This window comes from Panicum virgatum, chromosome 9K (assembly GCF_016808335.1).
Source record: "Panicum virgatum strain AP13 chromosome 9K, P.virgatum_v5, whole genome shotgun sequence".
In the NCBI taxonomy this organism is placed as follows: domain Eukaryota; kingdom Viridiplantae; phylum Streptophyta; class Magnoliopsida; order Poales; family Poaceae; genus Panicum; species Panicum virgatum.
This window is the reverse complement of record NC_053144.1, coordinates 29,508,646-29,523,229: the sequence shown is the minus strand read 5'-3', so window position 1 is coordinate 29,523,229 and position 14,584 is coordinate 29,508,646. Positions and strand designations below refer to the sequence as shown.

Below are 14,584 nucleotides of genomic sequence, written 5' to 3'. Positions count from 1 at the left end.
AAGCTCCATCGGGTGCTCTACCTCTGCGGGTGAGCTGGAGCCACACCAACACGAGCTCCACTGCCAAGGGCGTGCTCATCCAGCCCTGAAGAGCTCGGCTAGCCCATCCACCCTCACAGATTAGCGCACCGACGTGAGCTCCGCTGACCACTCTGCTTCCCCGGTAAGCGCCGCCATGGGCGAGACAGAGCCGTGCTGAAGCGAGCTCCGCCGCTAAGGGTGTTCTCCTCCGCTCCTGACGAGCTCGGGCGGCCGCTCCACCCTTCCAGGCGAGCGCGCCGGCATGAGCTTTGCCGGGTGCTGTGCTGCCACGGGATCCGCCGGGCACTCGGCCTCGCCGAGCAAGCAGGAGCCGCACTGACGCACCGCGGGTGAGCGGGAGCCACAACATCGGTGAGAAGAGAGAGAGACGGGGCTGACATGTGGGTTCCACATGTCAGGTCCACTCAATCGTCTAATGAATCTGCCACTTAGACATGTTTAGTGGAAATTATAGAGATTTGAACCTCACCTGTAATAATTAGCAAGTTTAGGGATCTGAATGTGTATTTTGCGAGTTTATGTGGACCGGTATAACACACCAAACCAAGTTCGAGAGCAGATGTTGCATTTTACTCGGATTAAATCCAAAAGGATACAAGCACATATGTTGAGATAAGAATTTGAACCTATTTGAACTTAGGTGAATAGGTTCCACTACTACAAATAATATTACCAGCTCAGTTCGCTCGTCTCATATCCATGTATGCCTTTTATGTAAATGATTTGTTCCATCTAGTATGAACTCAGGATGATGACACATCATACACTACAAATTTGAAATACATCTGGAATTTGGATATGAACATCTTTATCCTTGCCTTCGGGATATTATGATGAACGCGGGAGAAGGGGTGGTTACATGGAAATCACCGACTTTAATTCTGAAATAAAGAAACAAGTGTACAAAGTTGCATACCTAAGATCATGCATTCATACGTACTCCAGCATATCTGGCCAGATCCTCGTGGGTCTCGTATGAACCCACCAAAGGTCAGTACTGTGTTATTTATACACCATAAGAAGCCTCCTTTCTCAAGTTGTAGATGAGTCATACACCTCTTTTCAGGTAGAAAAAAGGTTGGGGTACTCTATCATCATTTTATCGTTGTGCAGAGGTTATTTAAGTATATTTTCGATTCCTTTACTTAATTTCTTACTATACAGCAGCGACAAAAAGTGCAGTACTGACATATGCATAATGTTTTTTTTTCTAATGACTTCAGGAGGCCATGGTGCTCACATTCACTGCCTTTAAGAGCAATTTGTAGCAGGCCGAAGGAGCATATTTGTATTCCCTTGTGTTGTGTTTGTCTGCCGAAAAGGGAAATTGCAGCCTAGGCCTGATGTGTTCTACGTCTTCTTGAAAACACCAAGATTTTTGTTGTGCCTGATTCGCTGAGGATTGGAACTTGCAGCCTAGGCCTGATGTGTTCTACGTCTTCTTGAAAACACCAAGATTTTTGTTGTGCCTGATTCGCTGAGGATTGGAACTTGCAGCCTAGGCCTGATGTGTTCTACGTCTTCTTGAAAACACCAAGATTTTTGTTGTGCCTGATTCGCTGAGGATTGGAACTTGCAGCCTAGGCCTGATGTGTTCTACATCTTCTTGTGTTGACAGCCAAATTTGGCACCTGCCGAGGCCGACCGGTCAGGCCAGGCCAAGTAGAGTTAGGGTTTTCGTAAAGAGTCATTTTGTAATCCTACTTGTAAAGAGTTATGGTTTCTAATTAGCATCGAAAAATTCGATGTGACATGGCTTATTTTAAGTCCTTAGAATCCAAACAGTTCCTTAGTCCGTCGTTATCTAAATCTACTAATATAAATATAAAGGCTAAAGCCGATTGAGGTTATTCTCAATCGAATCAATCAAAATATCGCATTACTTTTTGTCTCTCAAACCCTAGCATTTTCCAACCCTAGATTGCTTTCTTCTCTCGTCTCGACGGCGTTTGAAGATGTTCTGAGTGGCCTGCCAATCTCAGAGCAACCCTACGTTCACGAGCTCCGACGGGGTCCCTCCCGAGCTCGCTGTTCTAGGTTTTCAGCGAGCCCCTGCCTGCACCAGTCAGACCAGTCGGCGGCACCGGTCAGACCGGCCTGCCCAAAGTTTCGCGGGTGTTGATGGTTTTGACGATCGTTTGCATGTGCTAGCGCATTCGAGTGTGTTTGGCGCTAATTTGTGTCAACATCTTGAAAACACCAACATTTTTATTGTGCCTGATTCTGTTTTTGGACAAGTGAGTATGCTTTGTTGATGTTTATCTACTTATATGTTGTATTAGTTAATAACATATATAAATGAAACAAAGGAACAAGCTTATATTCTTTAGAATAAAATAGAAATTTCATCTTCTTTCTTTTGGTATTATAATATTTTGTTCATGTGTTATATTCTCAAGGCACCTGCCACATGGCATTTCAGATGCACAATCCTGCCACAAGAAGAGAAAATGCCACTCATAATCTCCCGCTTTTTCTGGCATTTCATGAAGCTTTCATGGAAGAATTTCGAGAATAAGTGTCTCCAGCACTTTTTCCTATCTGTAGCACAAGTGCACAATGTAATACTTTGCGGAAAATCTGGACCTTAATTGCCTGTTGCTATCTGAAACTATTACAGGAGTGTTTCATTATCCTCCTCAGGGAAGCTGCAGCTGGCTAGTGTCCTTGGAAAAGAGCTAGCGGACTAGGGTTCAAATCCTGTTTCTCACTTTTGTTCAGGTTTTGTTTTTGAAGATTATAACCTTACAACTTACATCCATCGATTTTTGTTTATATCTACTGTAATACCGAGGTAGTCAAAGTTGAATTCGTTGACAGGCAAGTTGAAGTCGTTGTCAACAGCCATACCTTAATAAAGAAGAATATTTTACCCAATAATGATACATGAGTTGCCGTCAATGAACCAACAATGTCACAGCTCAGCAACTGTGTTAATTTATACCACCTAATCAAGTAACCAATCATCGTCTTCACCAGGCCTTTCATCGACCTAACATCCTTGTATAAAACTATATCCACCACCACCACCATCACCACTAATGGACACTTCGATGACAGCAACCCCTTGATTACTTCTATGGTTGCTGCAACGCCAACTCTCCTCCAACCCCATCATCCATGTCTGCATTAAGGTGCTACTGCCTTTCAGCTACTGCAACCGTTGTTCCGAGGAGGAAGAGTTTAAGGACGACGATGATCAGAGCCTCCATGGATGCCTGCTCAAGTTCCGAATCGAAGAAAAGCCTCAACTCTGTCAGCTTCACTGGCAAGGTCAATAAGGTATATACCTGTTGTTTCCAAAATGTAACCTTTAATGAGCATGATCATCTAAAACATTGCTATTCTTTTCTGATCTGGAACTTATCTATCAGGTTTATGAGGACAAGAACATGGGAATCGTCTGCTACACTGATGAGAATGGCGAGTTGCTGTGCGAAGGCCTTGATGAAGGCCCCAGGCTTACCTGGCAGGTCATGGAGAAACTGAATATGGAGAAGTAAGTTGTGTTCAATATCGAATTGTCTTACAGCTTATGAACTGTAGAGTGCAAGAACTGACCACATAATGGTTTCTCTGTGACGTGCTTGATCAGAAAAACAAAGAACCAAGAAGATCAGAGACAGAGGACACTGCCCATAGAGGGTGGGATTGACTGGAGCAGCCTCCACGCTGCTGTTAGCATAAGGAAGAACTGAAGAAGGAAACTGACAAGCGACAAGCTTAGTATGTTCTGTAAACACTAGAAACATGGTGCGTTTTGTTTGGTTGCTTGCTTTGTAATGGTTACAATAAGGATCTTTGTGTTTAGGATAGGATTGCACGAGAGAAGAGGAGCTGATCTAGCTGGTCAGCTCCTAGTCTCTGATGTATAAGAGGAAGCATGCCCAGAATAGTTTGCACTTTTACTTTAACTTTAGTTTCGATACCATTTGTCAGACAAGGTGTTAAAGATGTACAGCTCAAAACACAAGACATGAAAAAAAAGAACACCTAACTAAGATGTGAAAGAGAACATATATATATTTAGATTTCCCCCTAGAACTGTCGCTGCATGATTTTCGTTGGTGCCACCTGTAGCCTGCAGATTCAAGGAACATCACTACAAGCATGAGTACTTTGTTCAGTGAGTTGCAAAACAAGAAGTAGCTCCATTTTTATCTCTATCAGTGTCTTCAGCTATTGCCTATTTCAAGCATGACTTTGCCTTGTTTTTTTTTTTTGAGGCAACAGGAGGGGTGATATCCCCTACTGGTTATATATTAAACTAGTAGGAGCACTATAGTATCCAACCCACCAACTGTGTTTCATATCTTGGTCTACTATACGATTAAGATAATATTCTACATTGGTGGAAAGCAGTTACAAAATATAAATATGCAATACACATATTTTTCCATTAAACTCACTGCTGCATGATCGAATGTTAGGAGTGCACGACATAATTTTTTCATCCAAATCTCTGTTTTTATAGTGTTGACTGGGTATGTTGAAGTGGAAGACAGAAACTCCATGCCATGAAAGCAGTAGCATTGCAAGCTTATAGAACTTATTGGGGTTGAACAATGGCCATATCGTGCCCTAGTATTCCTATGGCAAACTTTTGAGTGCAATACACAGAACATCACGAAGGCAATGGAAGGGAGGGAAATTTGATAGAACGCCGTTCACATGGCATAGAATTCTTTTGTACTGACTATTATTTTCCTTTTCTTAACATTTGAATCTAGAAACTAAGCAGTAACTGCTAAAACAGGATTTATATATGCAGTAATCATTTACATTTCATTTTCCACTCTGGACACCTACAAAACAACAAAATAATCATTGCTGTTTCAAGTAACAATCTCAGCTGCATCATCATGCAAACCGTGGAGTTGGCAATTACCTCTATACGGTTAAAACATCAAACCATTATTCAGTGCTCCTCCCTCTTGATATCCTACACAAAGCAAATAAGCTTGCAACCTCTGATCTCTGTAACTAACAGCCTCATATACATTTCCAGAAAGCACAAAACCTACAACTCTAATTAAGAACCTGGATCGGAATTGTTAGAAATCTAGGCAATTTTCGGTATATTTTAATTCCAAAATTAGATGTATAAACTAGCAATATTTCTATGACTTTAAGGAGTAAAATAAAACATGTGTACATGTTTATACTTATCACACATATAAGCATAAACAATATAAATAACCAAAGTTTCAGGGAGTACCCTAAAGTGGGGCCGTTGCCGGAGGCATTGGCTGCGCTGTTACCAACTGGAGTAGACATCTACTCGGTTGGCCTCAGTCGAAGTAGTCGAACTAAATCGGTGCAGGAAGAAGTTCGCAGTGCAGTCCCACGAACGGTCACCAAGATGTAGTCGACGTAGTCGTTCGGCCACCAGAATGTAGTCGACGTAGTCGTTCGGCTCGTCCACCAGGAAGTAGTCGTACAATCGGGCAAAGCCTTAGTATTTTTGAGCAGTCACGCTAAAGCGTTACCCAAAAACCTGATTGCCCGCCTATCCCGTGCAGGATCTCAAGGCGAGCAAGGTTTCGGAGGCCTGCTCACGCTAATTCTGTGCGCGCAGAGATTAGCGTTGGGGAACTCAGTTGTTGCAACTGGAGAGGGAGAAGAGAGGAGCCGAGTTGCCTCAGTGCTCTGGTGCAGGATGGATGAGGGGCATGGCACTCCTTATATAGTGACTCAGGTGCTCAGGTTCGTTGAACCTGGACACCATCAGAGTCATTTAGGTGATGCGGTTATGGCCATTAATTACAGATTTAATTGCACGTTTAATCGCACGATTAATTGCTGTCAACGGCAAAATAGCCATCACGCCGCGCCTCGGCCTCGGCCTCGGCCACGGCCACGGCCCGGCCCGGCCCGGCGAGGCGAGCGAGCGCGCGCGCGCGTGTGGTTCACCGTCCTCCTCTTACCGGCTTCACAAGTGGTGTACAAGAAGTCCACCTTTTAAGTCGGTTGAGATCCTCCTCAATTCCCGGTACGGAATTAAACATTGATTCCCTATCATTAATAGTGGGCTTTAAATTCTTTTAATGCTTTAGAATAAATGGGCCAAGCCCATTACTCCAACAGGAATTACATATGTTTGATCTATCTGTCCGTTCAAGTTGAAATTGTTGACCTTCATAATAAATGACCAATAACTATTTATATCTTTCTTTTATTAACCTTGGTGCCATCACAACTTCGAATAGCAATACAATGTTAACCGAAATGAGTTTGCGCACTTTCTTAAAAGAAACATACTTTATTGATCAAATTCAGATTTCAAACTAATGAGAATTTTCAGCATCCATTGACAAACAATTTTTTTTTTAAAAAAAGCATAAGTGTACATGCAGAGAATGAAAGGGAGAAGGGAGAAAAGCATATATTTTGTGCTGACATCTAATATAGTGGCATTCTCCAGACTTGATTTTGTGCTGACATCCAATAAAATTTAGCTTTCACAAATGGGCATGTCTAGTGACAAAGACAGGTATTTATCATTAAATCATACTTGAAAGATCTAAAATTAGAAATCTGATAAGCTGTGACTTTCCAGAACAAAGGAGCATGATCAAAGGGAAAGACTACGATATTATGAAGTCTGAATGAAATAAAAACCAATAAAAATATCAAATGTATAAATAAAGAGTAACATTGTTGGTATATATTCATAATTAGCATAGTATATGCAATATATTTATTTGGTCAGAATACTAAAAAATCTATGTTAAACAAGTGACAAAATAATTCTAAAAACTGGGAGAGTAGTATATTCAAGCAAACAAGTACGGAGACCAGATCTACCAAAGTCAATTAAGTTTTGTGGAGACAGCATGGTAATTAAGCAAGCAAAGAAAGTAATTTTTTTTAGAATTGAGCATGTTAATTGGGGTAAGTCCTAGAAATGGATAATCTCACTGCAATAACCAGAAAAACAAGCAGGCATGCTGACCTTCTTTTCCCACTGAATCTCTGATACAGCCCTATGATGCCGATGACTTGAGCTTGTCAAATGAACACTAAGGACACTGCAAATACCAAGTAATACATGTGATTTTAAATGGGCTAAAGCATTTGATGAAAGTACCGTAGGAGGAGGAACAACAAGGAGAAGACTCCTACTTAAGCTTCTTCTTGACAATTGACTCGACAACCCATTCACCTATGCAGTTCAAATCAATGTCTCTAGGAAGGAGATCAACCTAAAAAAGAAAAAGAGTAAATTGCACCGCAGGTCCCTAAATTTGTTCTGCAGTTTCACCTAGGTCTCTAAACTCTCAAATCGTCCATCTAAATCCCTAAACGTGTTAAATGTTCCATCCAGGGTCCCAACGTGCCACACGAGCATCCGACGGCGATGTGTCATGCCACATGGCGCCACAGTGGCAAACACTTACAAAAATCCCCCTGCTTTGTCTTGTATTTTTCCATTTGCTCCTCCCCTCCCCGTCTCTCTCCCTCACCAATCTCTCCCTCCCATGGCGACCCGTATGGCTGCCTCGCCTGGCTGGATGCCCACCCGGCGCGCTCCGTGGCGTACATGAGCTTCGGCACGGTGGCGTCCTCACGCCCCGACGAACTCCGGGAGATGGCTCAAGCCTTCCTCTCCTCGAGCCGAGCCGCGCGCCGTGGCTGCGCTGGCCGCGGTGCTGCTCCGCTGCACCTTACCGTGAGGATCCTGCGAGAGGCGCCTGCTCAATGGCTGTCCTCGTCGACCACGGCTTCGGTGGAGGCGTGCAGGTCGCGCACGGCGTCTGCGTCGTGTTCTTCGGCGGGCCGGACAACAAGGAGTCAGGAGGCACAACAACTCGCCGGCGGGAGCACCTTGGAGTGGAGGTCACCGTCGGGCGGTTTGTCGACGGCAAGGCCAGTAGCGAGGAGCAATATGAGGTTACCCTGCTCCCGTCCAACACCAAGACGGCGAGTTCGCCAAGGACATCGCCATGGCCGAGCTGTAAGGGCTTGCATGTTCTGAATCAAGTGGTCAAGCCACGCAAGGCAGTCGTGCGAGTCACCATTCAAAGGAAGAGAGAGAGAGAGATTGGTGAGGGAGAGAGAGGGAGGATCAAATTGGAGAAGATGAGACAATGCCACCATGGCGCAGAGAGAGGGAGGATCAAATTGGAGAAGATGAGACAATGCCACCATGGCGCCATGTGGCATGCCACATTTGCGTCGGATGGTCGAGTGGCGTGTTTGGGACCTTGGATGAAATACTTAACACATTTTAGGGATCTAGATGGATGATTTGAGAGTTTTGGGATCTGGGTGAAACTGCAGACAAGTTTAGGGACTTGAAGTGCAATTTACTCAAAGAAAAATAAGTAGTTTTGATTGAGTGACTGGCAACAGAAATGGTACCTAAAGAAAAAAAAATGAGTGCATAAAACAAGCACCTTTGTCATGACAAGTATAAAGGATTAGCACCAGCAAAGTCGCGTATTGGTGCCAGGAAACTCCCATTAAAGTTGCATCAAAGAGTCCTTGGGAAAATACCGAAATATATCGCCTGTGAAAGCTGGAGATATCAGCAGCTGCCATGTGTATTCCTGAGATAGTTTAATTGTTTGGCCATGAAAACACAAAAAAAAGGGGTTGAGCTCCAAAGGCATGTGACACTGAAAGAAGACAGTAAAATGACAACAGTCACCCAGTAACAGATTGTGAAGGATCTCCTCTACGAACCGCCAGACATTCAGTTATGGAACTTGAATCGTGGTACAGTCTCCATAATGTTCCACTGTTAATGACTTGCAAATTTATAACCGAGCAACCATTTTGAAAGATCAAGAAAGAAACTGCGAACACAAGGTGGATATGTGCCATTGTGATTCGAGTTTGATGATGAGTAATTGCCAACGGCCGAGTGTTTCTGGTTGAGTTCGTGAACTAACAGTGGCGTGAGTTGTGTCGAGTCGTGTCGTGTCGTGCAACGTGTTTCTTGGCTTGTGGTGCGCAGGCGTGGAAGTCGGAGGCGGTGGTCGGCGGCAAAGGTGAAGGTCATGCGGGTTCGTGCCGATGGACCGAGAGCGGTGAAGGACGGATGCTAGGCTTGGACCGAGGGACCAGGAGGCCGGACGACTATTCGCGGTGACTGACGTCTAGGGACATCGATGAGCGCAAGATTACACGGGTTGACCGTGTTGACCGAATCAAGATGGCGGTCGTGCAAGTCGAGCGGAGGCTCTGAAAGACTTGGCGCCGGGCGGTCGAGGACGGCGGTGACATGTATCGAGGATCGGGAGATCGATGAACAGTTTCCGAGTTAGGGCCGCAAAATCGAAGGGCAGGTGGCGGGAATCGGGGCGGAAAGCCCGAGGAGATCGAAGGGCAGGTGGCGGGATCGCGAAGCTTGCGTCGAGGCGAAGCAAAGTCGTGAAATCGCCGGGTCCGTTCGATGCTCCGAGAGAAAGATGGATGAAAATGCCCCCAGACGTGTAATAGAATTAATTTTTATCATAAGAGTAATTTAGTAATTAGTTAGAGACTTGAAAAAGATATTTAGGGAGGCAAGGCACCCTCTTCCTCCCCCTCCCCCTCTAAAATCCCATCACCCCCTCCCTGTGCTTTTTCTTGTTCTTGTTTTTCCCTCTCCGCTCTCCTCTCTAGGTCCAGCAAATTGGGGATGAAATCTTGAATCTTTGTACTGCGATTTGAATGGGAAAGGAGGCCTATCCCTCCTTGTGCCCTCCTATGGGTTGATTTGATTCAATTCGTGTACTTGTTCTCTTAATTTTCGTTGGAATTTGTTGGTTCCTTTGGGATTTGTCTCTGTTCCTGTGCAGATCGGGGAACGCAGGGGAAGCTTCGCCCGGGCAACTCGTGTGCGGAGCTGCGCGCGCGCCAGGCTCGCGGCGCAGACCACGCGACCCCCGCTGCAGGGCCAGCGCTGCTCTGCGGGAGGCGGCCGTGGGCAGGTGCGCTCGCTGCCTGCCGGCGCTGCATGCCTGGCTGAGAACCGAGCAGGAGCTCGCACGGGCCCCTCCCTGCGGTACGCGCTCTTGTCAGAGCTCAAGTGCGGTGGTGATCCAGCGCCAGGGGCGGAGGCTCAAGCGGAGCACGCAGCGCCAGTTCGCGCAGAGGCAGGACGGCAGGAGCACTACGCAAGGGAATTCCGATCCGGCCAGCAGCAAGGCCAGCTCGCTGGCAGCTCTAGGCGCGCGCCGGGGCTGAGGCACAGGCAGGGCATCCACGCGCGGGCCAAGACTCGGCGCATCAGGCCAGCAAGGGGCGACGCCCACCAGCATGCACTGCAGGAGCGGCACAAGCAAAAGAAGCAACGCCTTTGTGATTTTGATTGGTGAGCACGCGTATGTACATGCTTGAATTTTGATTGGTTTGCAGGTTTCTGGAATGTGTGTGAGTGCGTGGGAAATCCAAGAGTGGACTGATGGTCATCTGTTGAAGCTTCGACAACGCCCATCAAGTGCTTGCGGTAATGCTGCACAAGGTGTTTCTTTCCTATTTACCTTCCGCTCATTAGCTTGTGTTACTTAGTTTAATTCTTGCTAATCCTTACTTGTAGTTCCCTGTCCTTGATCTGTTAGGCTTACCGTTTGTGTTAATTAGATTTTTGATAGAGCTGAGTTAAAAGAAAAACGAAACAAAAATTAGTCTTCCTGTGTTAGAGCTAGTTAATTTTATTTCAAGTTTTTCTAGCTCTTGTTTTATCTGTGCTCTAACTCTGCCCATTCAAGTTCGTGATGAGTTGAGTTTCTGGTGTTTTCTCGCTGATCAGCTTTCGTCACTCGTCAGTTTGCGCGTGTGTGCGAGTTTGTGGGGTTTTCACCGCTTTGCTTCCGCGTGTGAGCTCTGTGTTCGGCGTATGAGTATTCCTAGTGCCGATAGCTGTTCCGAGCTATGCGGTACTGATACTCATCGTTAGAGGCATGTCGGGTGCAATCAGACTTTTTCTCTTTGATTTTCGAATCGGATTTGAGGCTCCATTCACCCTTCTCTGGTTGCCTGTTCGGTCCTTCAGAAACATCCATAAATCTTAGCACAGATTCAATACAAATTAGTATCTGGGCATCATGTTAAAAGTAGCATAAATCGTTTAGGCCTAGCATCTCCAATTCTTCATCTCATTATGTTTTTATTTAATTGCTATGTTCAGCATTACATTTTCCACCCATTTGTACCTTGCGTCCATGGAGGATAGGCCCCTGAAGGCTTTCCTTACTCGTGCACGGGAGAGCATGGCGAGGTGGGGAAAAGAGAGAGGGGGAGACGGGGAATTCGTTTGAGGGCTCACACGGGAATGGCTGGAATTTCGTGGCGCTCGGCGGCCGGAGCTGCTGTTTGGCGGGGCTCCAGCGACTTGATTTGATCTAGCAGATGTCGAGGCGGAGAGCAGGCCGGGCGCGAGGGGGAGGCGAGAGCGGCGGCGTCGGCAGCGAGAACGTGGGGGAGGCGCGACCGGAGCTCAAGGGGGAGTCCGCGCGCGGTGGGCGGGGCATGAGGGTGGGCGGGGCATGAGGGTGGGCGGCGGCGAGAGTTGGCGGCGATGGCGAGTGCGTGGGGGAGGCGAGAGCGGAGCGCGAGGGAGAGTCCGGATCGGCGGCGGGGGCGTGAGGGTGGGGGGCGTCCGCAGCGAGAGCGGGCGGCGGCGGCGAGCGCGGGGTGGAGGCGAGAGCGGAGCGCGAGGGAGGAGTCCAGCGCGGCGGCCGGGGCGTGAGGGTGGCGGAGCAAGGAAACTGCTCTGCTCGCTGAGTGGGGGAGCGACGCGCGGGGAGGAGGCAGAGCCACGGAGCGGGGGCAGAAGCAAGAGGGAGGCACAACCACAGCATAGGTAGACTCACTGCTTTCTTTTTAGATACTACTACTAGTAGACGTAGATAGTAGAAAAGGAAGAGAGGGTACACCAAGTTGCATGCATGAGGAGAAAAGAAACAAACCCAACACTAGCAATTACATCTGTGACTCTAGCCATTGTATAATACGTGGGAAATACTTTCTTTTTGCCTGATGGATAACCAAGGCAAACTCTCGTATGAAGCCATTTTTGGTCCCTTTAACTGAGAAGGCTTAATTCTTGAAAATGAAATTATTACACGAAGTCCATATACTCCATGACATTAACATAATTACTTCCATGAAGAAAGATTCTGCAATTTGTCGTCCCAGGTCAACTAGGATCGCCATGGGATCCAAATGCGATTGTATCTGTAGACCAATACAACTCCAGCATTGTTGGGCAAAAGGACAGTTCAGAAACAGATGTTCAATTGTCTCATCTTCTTGACAGGGGCAGAAAACGCAGGTATAATTATCTAGAAGCATTGTTCTTCTTCTAAGCATCCCTCTTACATTTAACCTGTCTTTCAAGAGTAGCCAGGAAAAAGATTTTATGTTTGAGCTGGTTGCAGGATCCCCAAAGCCATTGGAAGGAATGATGAATCGCTGTGTGGCCTTTCATGTATTTGTAAGCTTTTTGTGGGTTTTAATGAGGACTCCCCCAAATGTAAGTCCAAGAATCTTTTTCATTATGAAGGTTACAACTGTCCATGTTATCCAAGAGTGGTTCAAGTAGATTGAAAGCTTCAGCCGAGATGGGCAGGTGCAGAATTTGCCTTGGTTATCCAAGGAGCAAAGAAGAAATATTTTCCTGCAATTGTGTAAGGAACATGGCTCCACTGGTCTATTGTTTGTGATTTTGGTGATTGTGTGACAATATAATCAATGAGACTAACAAGTTTGTGAGATTACATTTGTAGGATTTCTAGGTTCCATGGATCTAATTTGACGTGTCCAATTCGTCGTCGAGATACCCAAACCATAGTGAAAAACCAAAGACGATTTGGTCAAGTGTCAGCAAAATTAGCTGCATTAGTTAAACCGATGTTTAGCCAATGGTCAAACTGATGTTTAGCCAATGGTCAAACCGACCATCATCGGATAGACCAATGCACAGTCTATGGTACAATTTTCAGTGCAGATAGGGCCAAGTGAAGAAAACTTAACTGCACCGGTTTAACCGATAGATTCAAGACATGAATCATGCATTCACCGTACTATTACTTAGAGAGCATGTCAAGCAGTAAGGAGTCAAGTCTTCGGCACCGGTTGAACTGGTGAAGCGGCATTGGAGCAACGCGTCGGAGCAATGACGTCAGCGTTGTAAGAAGCCGAGGAGAAAGATCTTTAGCACCGAATGAACTGATGGGCATTGGTGCAAATGCACCGTTTTAACCGGTAACTGTTACGTCAATTGTAGAGCGTGTCAGAGGATTCAACGGCTAGTTTCGGCCTGTGTGTGACCGGTTAAACCGACGGTACCGACTAGTTTAACCGATGCCTACGCAGAAAAAGGCATAATGGCTAGTAACGACTCTATGGACTTGGTGGCCTATATATATCCACCCCCAGCCATTTGAAGTTTGCTGGAGTTAAGGGAGACCCGATACGCGTTGAAGAACACCTCCAAGCCAACCAAAGTGCTACTTAATCACATCCTTAGGGCCCTGTTTGGATTTTAGGGGTAAAGATTTACCCAAAGGTAAATGTTTTACACCTCACATTTGCCTCTAACTAATTTACCTCATGGGATGTTTGGATTGTTGTCATAAGCAAAGGGCCCCCACGATTGTCCTTTTAAGATTTATCTTTGGAAAGATTTTGGTTCCCTTCATTGGGACTGCCTGTCAGTCTCCTCCATACTTTTTTTTTCTTTTGAGATTACACAGTACAATGCACATTTGTGTGGGTAAGGTTTGGGGCTTAAAGACAACCCTTCCCCAGACCCCGCACAGTGCGGGAAGCCTACGGCACTGGGTACGCCCTTTATTACACAGTACAATGCAGACACTCACGTACAATGCACGCACACTTATACCCATATGAACAGACGTACGCAAACCCTACTCCTATGACTATCTTCGAAGACTGAGCTGACAAATCTTCGAGATTGATGAAGTCACCACATGCGCCTCGCTGTCTACGAAAACATCGCCTACCACTGAAATCGCAACGCCGTTAAATCCCAGACTATTCACTCCCATGGAGAGTCGAACCCAAGACCTCAGTGTTAGATTGATCTCCACCGGACCGGTCTAACGACTGGGCTGAACTTTGACTCGCGCCCTGATCGGAGACGCCCAGCCCAAGATGAGGTTGGTGGCCCCCCATCGCGAAGCCCTATAAAGAGGAGGTGGGAATCAGCGGCTCTTCTTACCAGTTTCGCCGCCACCACTGTTCCACCGTCCAAACTCTAACCCGATCTAGAGAGGGGGCTGTCAGTGACGGGAAGCGCCGCCAGCATCTCCGCCCTCCTGTTGTCGTCCTCGTCGCTGGCGCGTCATCTCCGACCTGCACCGCGACGCCGTTGGTCGCCACTGCATCCACTACCCCGACATCCACGGCGGCGCTATGAAGGCCGCAGGGGCTACTACCAGAGTTTTTCCTAAAAAGTTAAGTGCTCTACCCACTCGATCTAAGCATCTAACACTCAGGTGCTACTGAGGCTCTTGTAACCATTAGACTACGACCTCTTTCGCATCTCCTCCGTACCCTTACTCACCAAGGTCTCACGGAAAAGTAC

The 14,584-nt window shown here is 46.5% G+C and overlaps 2 long non-coding RNA genes across 5 annotated transcripts; one reads left to right on the top strand and one right to left on the bottom strand.

The window, feature by feature from the left end:
• Window positions 1-2,876: 2,876 nt before the first annotated feature.
• LOC120651162 lies at window positions 2,877-11,481 on the bottom strand. 4 transcript variants are annotated; one of them, XR_005665968.1, is made up of 5 exons: window positions 11,300-11,481; window positions 8,442-8,554; window positions 7,168-7,247; window positions 6,998-7,073; window positions 2,877-4,984 (listed from the first exon to the last, which is right to left on the bottom strand). It is a non-coding gene; the product is annotated as an uncharacterized LOC120651162 (long non-coding RNA). The 4 variants fall into 4 exon arrangements; XR_005665967.1 differs by lacking the exon at window positions 11,300-11,481 and adding an exon at window positions 8,696-8,707 and having other exon boundaries at window positions 8,442-8,594; XR_005665969.1 differs by lacking the exon at window positions 11,300-11,481 and having other exon boundaries at window positions 2,877-4,847; window positions 4,931-4,984; window positions 8,442-8,689.
• Window positions 9,577-12,754, top strand: LOC120651164. The gene is made up of 3 exons (XR_005665970.1): window positions 9,577-10,480; window positions 12,172-12,307; window positions 12,414-12,754. It is a non-coding gene; the product is annotated as an uncharacterized LOC120651164 (long non-coding RNA).
• Window positions 12,755-14,584: the final 1,830 nt, after the last annotated feature.